The 11,170-nt window shown below is 34.7% G+C and overlaps 1 long non-coding RNA gene across 2 annotated transcripts; it reads right to left on the reverse strand.

Annotated features, from left to right (window-relative positions):
- Nucleotides 1-980: 980 nt before the first annotated feature.
- Nucleotides 981-1,137, reverse strand: LOC124460923. Of its 2 annotated transcripts, none has more exons than XR_006954854.1 (2): nucleotides 1,102-1,137; nucleotides 981-1,040 (listed from the first exon to the last, which is right to left on the reverse strand). It is a non-coding gene; the product is annotated as an uncharacterized LOC124460923 (long non-coding RNA). The 2 variants fall into 2 exon arrangements; XR_006954853.1 differs by having other exon boundaries at nucleotides 981-1,037; nucleotides 1,102-1,131.
- Nucleotides 1,138-11,170: the final 10,033 nt, after the last annotated feature.

Consider the following 11,170-nt stretch of genomic DNA (forward strand, 5'->3'; position numbering starts at 1 on the left):
CTGTAATCAGCAAAGTTTTCAGTATAAAATGAGCTGAATATAAATAATCGATACGGTTAATAATTTCATAAGTAGAGATAAGACTGCTTGCAAAAAGCATCAGAAAATTTAACAAAAGGAATCACTTTTCACAACAAAACAGAAATTGTATGGAGTAATCACAAAAGTTGGTTATATATATCGAATTTAAGTCATATCTATATAATTTACAATAAAAGTGAATGTATGGAAGTAATTTTAACTCAGCTTCTTTCTTTAGTCCCTAAAATAATGAAATTTTTGAAAAAGCTTTTTTAAGTGATATAAAAAAAATTGTGAGGGGTTTTACTTAGATTCATTCAACACTCTGTAAATAAGAGCTATCAGCATATTTCTATTTTTATTTATCAGTTGTGGCAGACAGAACCGCAATTCGTTGCCATTTTCAATAGAGGGAAATTGTGGCAGCTTGTTTACTACTGCCACGAAATCGATACGATATCAACATGGTAGCCAATTGGAAGGTATACTGTTCCTCTCATCCCCTACTTCAACTTGATTCCTTTATTCGATGGATGTGCTCTACTGGAGGAAATACAAAACCGTTGTAAGCTTCTCAATATCAAATACATATTGTAGTTGTGGAAAGGGGCGGAGGGATTGCTCTGGTGCATATTTTTTCATATCAGGTTGGGTCACAACTTCCTCGATTTCGCCAAATTGAACAAGAAATACCAATTGTCGATTACGTGGAAAACCACATATAATCCTATCCGCCTTAAGGTTGCGAGTAAATCCATTTTTTTCGACTATTGGACCAAATACGTCAAAATTCATTTCTACAAAACATAATTATATCGGATTATTTTGTGTACAACAAATTTATTTCAAGATTAAGAAACATTTACCCCAAGCACTGCGAGCCGTTGAAGAAATCTGAAAAAACAATTTAAAGAATTTGAAGTCTTTTAATTGGACAATTTAGTTACATACATTTTTTCCTTGTGGTGTCAAGTTTGGAGTTGATTCAGACGTTTGTGGTGGTTGGGGAACTAAATCTGCTAAAATAAATAAAGGAATAAATACATTTATTTAAGACACCTCAAGGTAAGTTTTACTTACCGGCAGCTTTTCCATTCTGAAGTGTCCCAGTTTGACGTCTTTGCTGTAAGAAGTTAATGTGTGAATTTTAAATGTGGCTAAATACTTACATACATATTTTACATTACCTTGGGTTGAGCTGTAATAAAAAATGAAGTAAGTAAGTCGTCTCGCCGACTTGGGTATACCATACACCAGGTGAAACAAATATTTAAAATTTCGAAAACCAAATGTATGTCTACTAAATTGTTTTAACATGCCTCATACCATTTGCTATCTCGCTCACTCTACAAACACACAAGCACTCTAGCGCCGCCACTAGCCAACGGCCAATTCTGCCCTTATGGATCGAGTAGCAAAATACGTTCAAATTTGGTAGTTTGATAGAAATAGATAAGATTTATTAGTCTGCCAAATTTGATCGCAATGGTCAAAAAATTGCAAAGCTAATCGGTTTTTTCTAAATTATGGAGGCGGAGGTGGGCGTGGCAACATATTAAAATATATGTATTCTGCGCGCATACTAAGCCAATATACATACTAAATTTGGTGAGTTTAGCTTTGTTAGTTTTCGAGAAAATCAGTTTTGATTAATTTTCGGGGGCGGAAATGGGCGTGGCAAAATTTTTAAATAGTCAATATCTGCGCGTCTATTAAGCTAACTTACATACCAAATTTAATGTCGGTAGCTTTCATATTTTTAAGAAAATCAGAGTTATGTAAATTCCGGGGGCGGAAGGGGGCGTGGCAAAAAGTTGGAACAATTATTTTCTGCGCGCTAACTAATCGAGTATATAAACCAAATTTGATGTTTCTATCTGCTATACTTTTTAAGAAAAACAGTTTTATGTAAATTCTGGGGGCGGAAGGGGGCGTGGCAAAAATTTGAAACAAACTCGATAAGCGTACATACTACACGAGACTGCATACCAAATTTGGTGGCTCTAGCTCTTATAGTCTCCGAGATCTAGGTGTTCATACGGACGGACGGACGGACAGGCGGACATGGCTAGATCGACTCGGTTTTTGATCCTGATCAAGAATATATATACTTTGTGGGGTCGGAGATGCTTCCTTCTGCCTGTTACATACATTTTGGCGACTTTAATATACCATTTCACCCTATGGGTGTATGGTATAAAAAAGAAGAAATCGCAAAACATGTGTTAAGTTGCTGAGCGACGCCACGCTGTCTGCCACGCCAGACAAATACATTCACATACATACATACATATGTAAACATACATTTACTGTATACACATATGTATTCACTTAAATGTTAAAAAAGTTTATTAAATAAAGGACATACCACCTGTTTTATTCATTTCAATTAGGAAATATATACAAATTAGTTATTAGATATTGTAAATTTATAAAAACAAAAATTAAACTTGTAAAAAAAAAACTTGTTTAATTCCTTAATAATGTGCAAAGTGCAAGTCTAAAGTGTAAGTGCTGCCCATCAGTGGCAGCTTATGAGAAATTATGGGCAACGCTGAAAATTTGTGGTACGGCAACCTACAGCAAATAAAGAAGCGTCATTAGCGCTATTAGAGCGGAGAAGAAGATTATAAAATTGTTCTAATAGTTTGCTTAAATATCAGATTTTGGGTTTATGTCACATATATACATTTATTTGTTTTTTCTTTAATATTAAGCGATAATTCGGGTATATCAACTTTAATGAGCTGAAACGATCCAACATAAAAATAATACGATTCTTGAGGTTATTCTTCAAGTCTCCAAGTAAATAGTGAAAGGTGAGTGGAAATTGCCAACTACTAAAAAGGTAAGCACATACATACATACATATATTCAAAATGAAAATTATAGAAGGAATTTTTTTAAGGTTGGGGAAAAGTGTTTGGAAAATGACAATATTAGCAATATGACTAAAAACATTTGAAAAGTTACTAACTATATTTCAAGAAGCAAATATCTGAATTACAGCCAATTCGATCAAAAGCATTTGAAATGAAGTAAGTAAGTCGTCTCGCCGACTTAGGTATACCATACACCAGTAAAGCAAATATTTCAACTTTATTAAACAAATGCATTTTCACATGCTTCTTACAAGCATATCTTAGTATCTCGCTCACTCAATCATACGAGCACCCTAGCGCCCCCACCAGCCAACGTCCAACTCCGGCCTTATGGAAAAACGTTTATATGCATAACTCGACTGTTTTCTGTCCGATTTCAAATTTGGTATTTTGCTAGATACTAGTATTAAATTTAAGTGTGCCAAATTTGGTTGCATAAGGTAATACATACGGGAGATAATCAAGTTTTTGAAATTACGGGGGCGGAAAAGGGCGTGGCAAAGTTTTCATACATACAAAATGTGTGCATTTACTAAGCGAATATACATACCAAATATGGTGGCTCTAGCTGGAAAAGTTTTTGAGATAAACACTTTTTTTAAATTGCGGGGGCGGAAAGGGGCGTGGCAAAAATTTGAAATAAACTGATCACTATACATACTACACGAGACTACATACATTTTGGCGACTTTAATATACCATTTCACCCAATGGGTGTATGGTATAAAAATATCAAAGAAGCTTACATCGGCTATGCCGAAGTTTATATACCCTTGCAGTGCTTGGTAATAATAATTTTACATGTTCAAAATTTGTTTTCTGAAACTCAATTCATCAATATACAAACAAAACAATTTTACTCTCTATTTTACAATTTGTTCTTCTTCTTCCCTTATTCCCAAACCAAAGCAACGCACGCATACACATACAGTTATTGTTATTGTATTGTACTGTATTAAAGTATAGGATATAGTTGTAAACTATCAACCTAACTATATTATACAAGCACTGGCAACTAAGGCCTTCGGCTTAGACGAAAACTACATCCATACACTAGCCGTGGATTCGAACCCGGATCCTCGTGTGTGTTATATTTATCCGATCACATTCAAATTTTGGGATCTGGGGTTTTATATCCAATATTATCACATATGTAAATTTCATAGCATACTCCGATTTTTATGAAAATGTTTCTTCTAGTTCTTCTAGAGCTATATGATATAGTGTTCCGATCCTTATGAATTTCATACTTTATTTTTCCCGGGTAATAAAAAACCCCGAAAAAAATTTTCAGCTCGATAGCTCTTAAGACGGCTGAGTAAAACGCATACGCACAGACGGACGACCTGACGGACGGACGGACATGGCTATATCGACTCAGCTTCTCATGCTGATCAAGAATATATATACTTTATGGGGTCGGAAACGTCTCCTTCTGTGCGTTACAAACATCTGACCAATTTTATAATACCCTCTGCAAGGGTATAATGAGAGAAAGGAGATATTTTTACTCCCTTTAAACAAATTATAAACACCAAAAAAATAAAAAACTAAAATAACATATTTCATTTCATTTCACTACTAATAGTTGGCTGTCATAATTTTATCGTCTCAGCTTCTTACGCTGATCAGGAATATATATAATATACAAAACATCTGAGCAAACAAAGCAAACTTATTCATTAGTTTATATATAAATCAGTAATACTCAGAATATATGCCTATTAATTATATTTTCTTTTAAAATGCACATACATGTGTATCCCTTCAGTACCGGTCGCCGGGGAATCGCCGGGGATTCCCCGGGGACATGCCGCTTGTCCCCGGGGACAAACTGGCGACACTCCCATTAAAAATGCGGCGACATTTAACGTTGCATGTCCTTGCTTTAAAGACCGGAACGACAACCTAGCGACAGTTGTCGCTCCAGTCGCCAAGACAAATGTCCAAATGTCTTGCCGAACGCCGGGACAAACAAGCATTGTGTCGCCGCTTTGTCACTTTTGTCCCTCTAGTCGGCGGTACTGTGAAATTTTTCGCTCTGGTCGCCGGCGACTGGAGGGACACTATCGCTAGTTTGTCAGAGGGACCAGAGGGACATTTTCCAATGTTTGTCCTAGAGACGAGAACGACAATATCGCTAGATTATCCTAGGGACGAAAGCGACATTATCGCTAGAGTGTATCGCCATTTTGTGCTATGGACTAGAAGGACAATTCAAAATACATAAAAAAACATAAAATAATTGAACTTATTTTATTTTACTTATTTTTTATTAAGCTTATTTAATAGCTGCTGCTTCAATTTTCAATTTTTTGTTTTGTTGTCCATATTTTAAGCTCAGGCCATTGCATTCTGAAGCCCAACTTCCGGAGTCTGCCCCGGGAAAGTGTTTTAAACTGCTTCTGGAATAAAAAAATTTAAGATATTAGAAATGAAATGAATTTTATCAAAACTAACGTTATTCAGTAATTAATGTACTTACCGAAAAAATGTTCAAAGCCTTTAGATAGGTTCCAGGGCTCAACTTTTTGTGTTTCTTATCCAGGTTGTGGCTCTTCACAAGAGGGAGTTGTCTCCAGCTACTTGAGAGGTCTGCAAATATAAAAAAGAATTAAAATTTTGTGCTTTTCATACAACAGCTGTGTACTTACTAGCTTTAATGAATTTTGGACGTAATGCTGTTCTTGAAGTCAATTATTTCTAATTTAATTTAATACTTTGCCAACAAAATTACTATTCACTATTTGTGTATAATATAGTTAATATTTAAATAGCACTTACCTTTATTTATATCAAAAATCAATTAGAAATCACTAATATTTCTTCACTGCCGTCGGCTAACTAAAACGCTGGCAGAATTAGAAATTACTAATATTTCTTCACTGCCGTCGGCTAACTAAAACGCTGGCAGAATTTTTCTCTGCCGACGTCTGTGGCTCGGACAATTGGGCGACATTGTCAACGGCGACAATTTGGTACTGAAGGGTACAGACATATGTATGTATGTATGCGTAGTTATATAAAATTTATGTGAAATCCATATTGATAGGAAATAAAACGACTTATCATGTTTAATTAGTTTATGATTTCCATTTAAACACATTTTGTATTGGATTTCAATTTAGTCGTTATTAAATTGATGTTATAATATCCCTTCAGTACCAAATTGTCGCCGTTGACAATGTCGCCTAATTGTCCGAGCCACAGACGTCGCACATAGGTAGATTTTGCAAAATTAGGCGGCCAAAAACATTTTTTCAATAAAATACACTTTAAATGGAAATAATAATTAAATATTATTATTTCCTATAAAAATACATTAGTTTCCTATTAAAATACATTAATTTTTTTTACCTTAATACTAAAATAGCAAGGTTTTCTATTGAATATGGGTTAACTTTAAATGAAACATTACAAAAGTTGGCTTTATCTATTAGATATTATTATTTTTAAATTCAGAGTTACATAATATTATTTAAAAAAAACGAATATGTTTATTCTGCTTCCGAGTCCAAATCGTGATGCTCAGCACTATCATTTGGCTCAGCAGGAATGAGCATATTTATGGTTTCCCTTAAAAATGGTTCATGTGATTTTTTATACCCTTGCTGAGGTTAGTATAAAATTGGTCAGATGTTTGTAACGCACAGAAGGAGACGTTTCCGACCCCATAAAGTATATATATTCTTGATCAGCATGAGAAGCTGAGTTGATATAGCCATGTCCGTCCGTCCGTCCGTCCGTCCGTCCGTCCGTCTGTGCGTATGCGTTTTACTCAGCCGTCTTAAGAGCTATCGGGCTGAAATTTGTTTTCGGGGTTTTTTATTACCCGGGAAAAATAAAGTATGAAAACCATCAGGATCGGACCACTATATCATATAGCTCTAGAAGTACTCGAAGAAACATTTTTATAAAAATTGGAGTATGCTATGAAATTTACATATGTGATAATATTAAATATAAAACCCCAGATCCCAAAATTTGAATGTGATCGGATAAATGTAACACATGTTACAGTCAATATAATAATCGGCTCTGCTCCCAGCTCTGCCGGCAGCGCTGCTTGCTGTCTACTACGTCTTTCGTCATCAACAGAGTACATGCATGTATGCATGCATACACACAAAGACGCAACGCTACATAAAGTGTATGTGTATGCGTGCGTTGCTTTGCTTTGGGAATGAGGGAAGAAGAACAAATTGTAAAATAGAGAGTAAAATTGTTTTGTTTGTATATTGATGAATTGAGTTGCAGAAAACAAACATGTAAAATTATTATTACCTAGGACTGCAAGGGTATATAAACTTCGGCATATTCGATGTTAGCTTCTTTTATATTTTTTTGTTGATTTCATACAGCTTATGAGTGGGTCGGAAGTTAATAACAACCTTTGATAGATGTCGCGATTGCATTCTTCCCTTTTAAACTTTCTTGCAAAGTTTAGACGGTATGATCGGAAATGTTTGTTGCGCGCTTCTGCTGCTTCTTCGGATAGTTGTCCAATTGGCAACAATGCATTTTCAATTATGCTAGCTCCATGTAATAGAATTTTATGCATAGTTACACACTTTTCCATCAACCATGGTCATCTTCATAATATGATTAAATTTAAAACCAGAGGGCCGGGGCTAACTTCGACCGCGTCAAGGTTTGTATACCCTTGCAACATTTTTGGTAACTCTTTTCTTACCTATAGCCATCAAAGTGGACAAACGTTTTATCTAAAAAGTCTAAACTTTGAGAAAGAACGGCCTATAGTCTTAGCATAGGAAAAAACTAATATTGATCAAAGTCACTGTTTTCCACCGATCGTTCCTATGGGAGCTATGTGATATAGTAACCCGATCTGTATCAAATTCGGCACAGCCATTAACAGATATATTAAACTAACAAATGTTTAATTTGAAAGCAATCGCGTCAAAAGTAACGAAGTTATTGACAAAAGTCACTGTTTTCGAAAGTTCGTTCCTATGGGAGCTATATGATATAGTCACTCTATCTTAATCAAATTTGGCATAGTCGTTTATATGTGTAATTAACTCACCAATCATGACAATAGCTCAGAAAATAAGGAAGTTATTAAGAAAAATCACGGTTCGTGACTTTAACGTTTGTATGGGAGCTATACGATATAGTGATCCGATCCGACTGAATCCGAGATATACAACGCCTGCAGTATATACAAGCCCACATGCAAAATTTCAGCTCTGTTGCTTCAACGGTCTAGGAGGAGTTTGCGTTGATCCAGACGGACGGACGGACGGACGGCCATGGCTTATTTGAACTCGTCTCGTCGTGCTGATCAAGAATATATATACTTTATATGGTCGGAGATGCTTCCTTCTATGCGTTGCACACTTTTGACCAAAATTAATATACCCTTTTTGCAAGGGTATAAAAAGAAAAAGAGAAATATGCTGACAGCTCTTATTTACAGAGTGTTGAATGAATCTAAGTAAAACCCCTCACAATTTTGTTTATATCTGAAACAGGCGAAGGCAAGGTTTGACTTGAAGTGATTTATTGGGGCCGCAAGCCCGGTATTTATAGGGGAACGTTTACATTGGTCTTATGGCTAGTGTCCTTAACGGTACTTAAAGCTAGACATTATGCTTAAGTTCTAATTACTTATAATCTATCCCTAAAAGTATGTGCCCTAATCTTATCCCTAAAAGTATACTACACCTCCTTTTTTTAAAAAGAAAAATTTATATTTTTCTAACATCCTTTTTATGTTATTTTTATTCTATCTAAATGTACTGTTTGCTTTTTGTTTTTATCATCCGCTATTACTATATTATTGTTAGGACCTATGCTCTGTATTGTATATTTGCCTGTGTATTTGTTATCTAATTTATGTCCTGTATCATTTTTTAAAAGTATTTCTTGTCCTTCAGTTAGCGATACTTTTTTTGTGTTTTTATCATATGTTTCTTTTTGTAATGCTTTAAATTTTTCGATAAGCAGTTTCGCTCTATTTTGTGCTATTTGTAATTTAAATTTTATTTCTTTATTGAAATCATCAATGTTGTAAATGGGTTCTACCGTTTCAGACGAGAATGGGACAGTTTTAGGATGTTTTGCAAAGACTAGTTCAAAAGGTGCATAACCATGTACGGTGGATGGAGTGGTGTTAAAGCAATATGTGAAGTATGCTAGATATTCATCCCAATCGTCTTTTTTTATGGATATATATGACCTGATGTATTCATTGAAAGTTCTATGGCTTCTTTCTACTGTTCCAAGAGTTTGATGATGGTGCGCCGTGGAATTAATTTTAGTTATGTTAAAATTTTTGCAAAGTTCTATTAGTATTGAATTCATATATTCTGTTCCCATGTCTGTTAGAATTGTTTTCACTGAACCGTAAATTAAAATGAATTTTTCGAATATTGCCTTTGCAACCACTTTTGCACTTTTGTTTGGTATTGGTATTGATATGAGATATTTGGACAGATCGCAGATAATAGTAACTGCGTATTCATTACCGTTCATTGTTTTTGGTAATGGTCCAATTGTATCTATTATTATTGTGTCAAAAGTGGTTGCAGGGGTTGGTGTTATGACCAATGGGGAGTGGTTGTGTCTGGTTACTTTGGCTAGTTTGCACTTTTCGCAATTTTTGATGTATGTTGCAACATCCCGAGACATATTTTTCCAAAAGAAATCTCTTTTTATTTTTCCTAGTGTTCTGTTTACCCCGCAGTGACCTCCCTCTATTGGGTCATTATGATATTTATTTAATGTATTTCTTATTTCTTCTTTATTTGTTATAACTTTTACTTGGGGTAGAACTGCTATTTCTAAATGTTTTAATGTGTCTTTTCCTTTTTGTTTTAGTTCATTAGGTGTAAGTGACCTTAATAGTTTTTCTGACATGTCTATCTTCAGTTTATAGATTTTTTGAGCACCGGCTTCTTTTTCAAGCCTTGGAAGGAATCGATCTAGATCTATTCTTCCACTAATGATCAAATCGCCTATGTTGAAGGAGAGTAATTTTTCTTTATTTTTGGTAATAAAACATTTGCTCTTTTTGAATTTAATTTGCGCGTATTTTTTGGCTTCGCTAGGATTTATTATTTCATATATTCTTGGTGTTTCTATTCTGCTATTGTTAATTTTGTTTTCCTTATGTACTAATTTTTTTGTTTCTGATCTTGTTGCTACTTTAAGTATTTTATTAGTTTCTATGTTTTTTATATTTTCAAATTCAATTCTGGAGAGAGCATCCGCTGCGAAATTTTCTTGTCCCCTGATGTATTCTATAGTAAAATCGAACTCTTCTAAATCTAGCCTTATTCTAGTAAGCTTTGACGATGGGTTTTTTAGAGAAAATAGGTATGTTAATGGCTGATGGTCAGTTCTGATTAGGAATTTTTTCCCGTATATGTATGGTTTGAAATATTGAATTGCCCAATGTATTGCTGTTAATTCTTGCTCTATTGTTGACTTATTGCTTTCGCCTTTTGTAAATGCTTTAGATGCATATGATATGGGTAATTGGAGTCCATCAAATTCTTGGCTGAGGACGGCTCCACATGCGATCTTGCTTGCATCAGTTGTGATACAGAATTTTTTATTAAAATCTGGATATTGAAGTATTTGTGGGCTTAATAATTTGTTTCTTAAGTATTCAAAAGCTGCTTGACAGTTTGCATCCCAGATAAATTCTACATTTTTCCTAGATAATCTATTGATAAATTGTGCATGGTATGCAAAGTTTGGAATGAATCTACGGTAGTAATTACAGAATGCTACAAATCTTTTGGCTTCGTCGCCATTTTTGGGAGTCGGGTAATCTTGAATCGTTTTGAACTTGCTTTCGTCTGGTAAAATTCCTTTATTTGTGCATTTGTGTCCTAGAAAAGTAACTTCATGTCTGAAAAAGGAGCATTTGTCTGGGTGCAATTTTAGGTTATATTTTCGGCAAGTTTCAAAAACATCCCTTAAGTTTCTGATCATGTGACTTTCAGAGCAACCAATTACAATTAGATCATCCATATAAAGGAATGTTTGAGATGGTGATAGACCCGTGAATGCAAGGGACATCATTCTTTGAAAAGAGTTTGGTGCAATTTTTAATCCGTATGGTAATCGCTTGAATCTGAATGAGCCCTTATCTGTGGAAAATGATGTTATGTCCCGAGATTTTTCTTCTAATTCTACTTGATGAAATCCTGACATTAAGTCTAAACAAGAGAAGTATTTAGCGCGTCCTAGCTGGTCAAGGATATCGTCCATTCTGGGTAGTGGGAATGTATCCG

The sequence above is a fragment of the Drosophila willistoni genome, unplaced genomic scaffold (assembly GCF_018902025.1).
Source record: "Drosophila willistoni isolate 14030-0811.24 unplaced genomic scaffold, UCI_dwil_1.1 Seg164, whole genome shotgun sequence".
NCBI classification, from domain to species: Eukaryota; Metazoa; Arthropoda; class Insecta; order Diptera; family Drosophilidae; genus Drosophila; species Drosophila willistoni.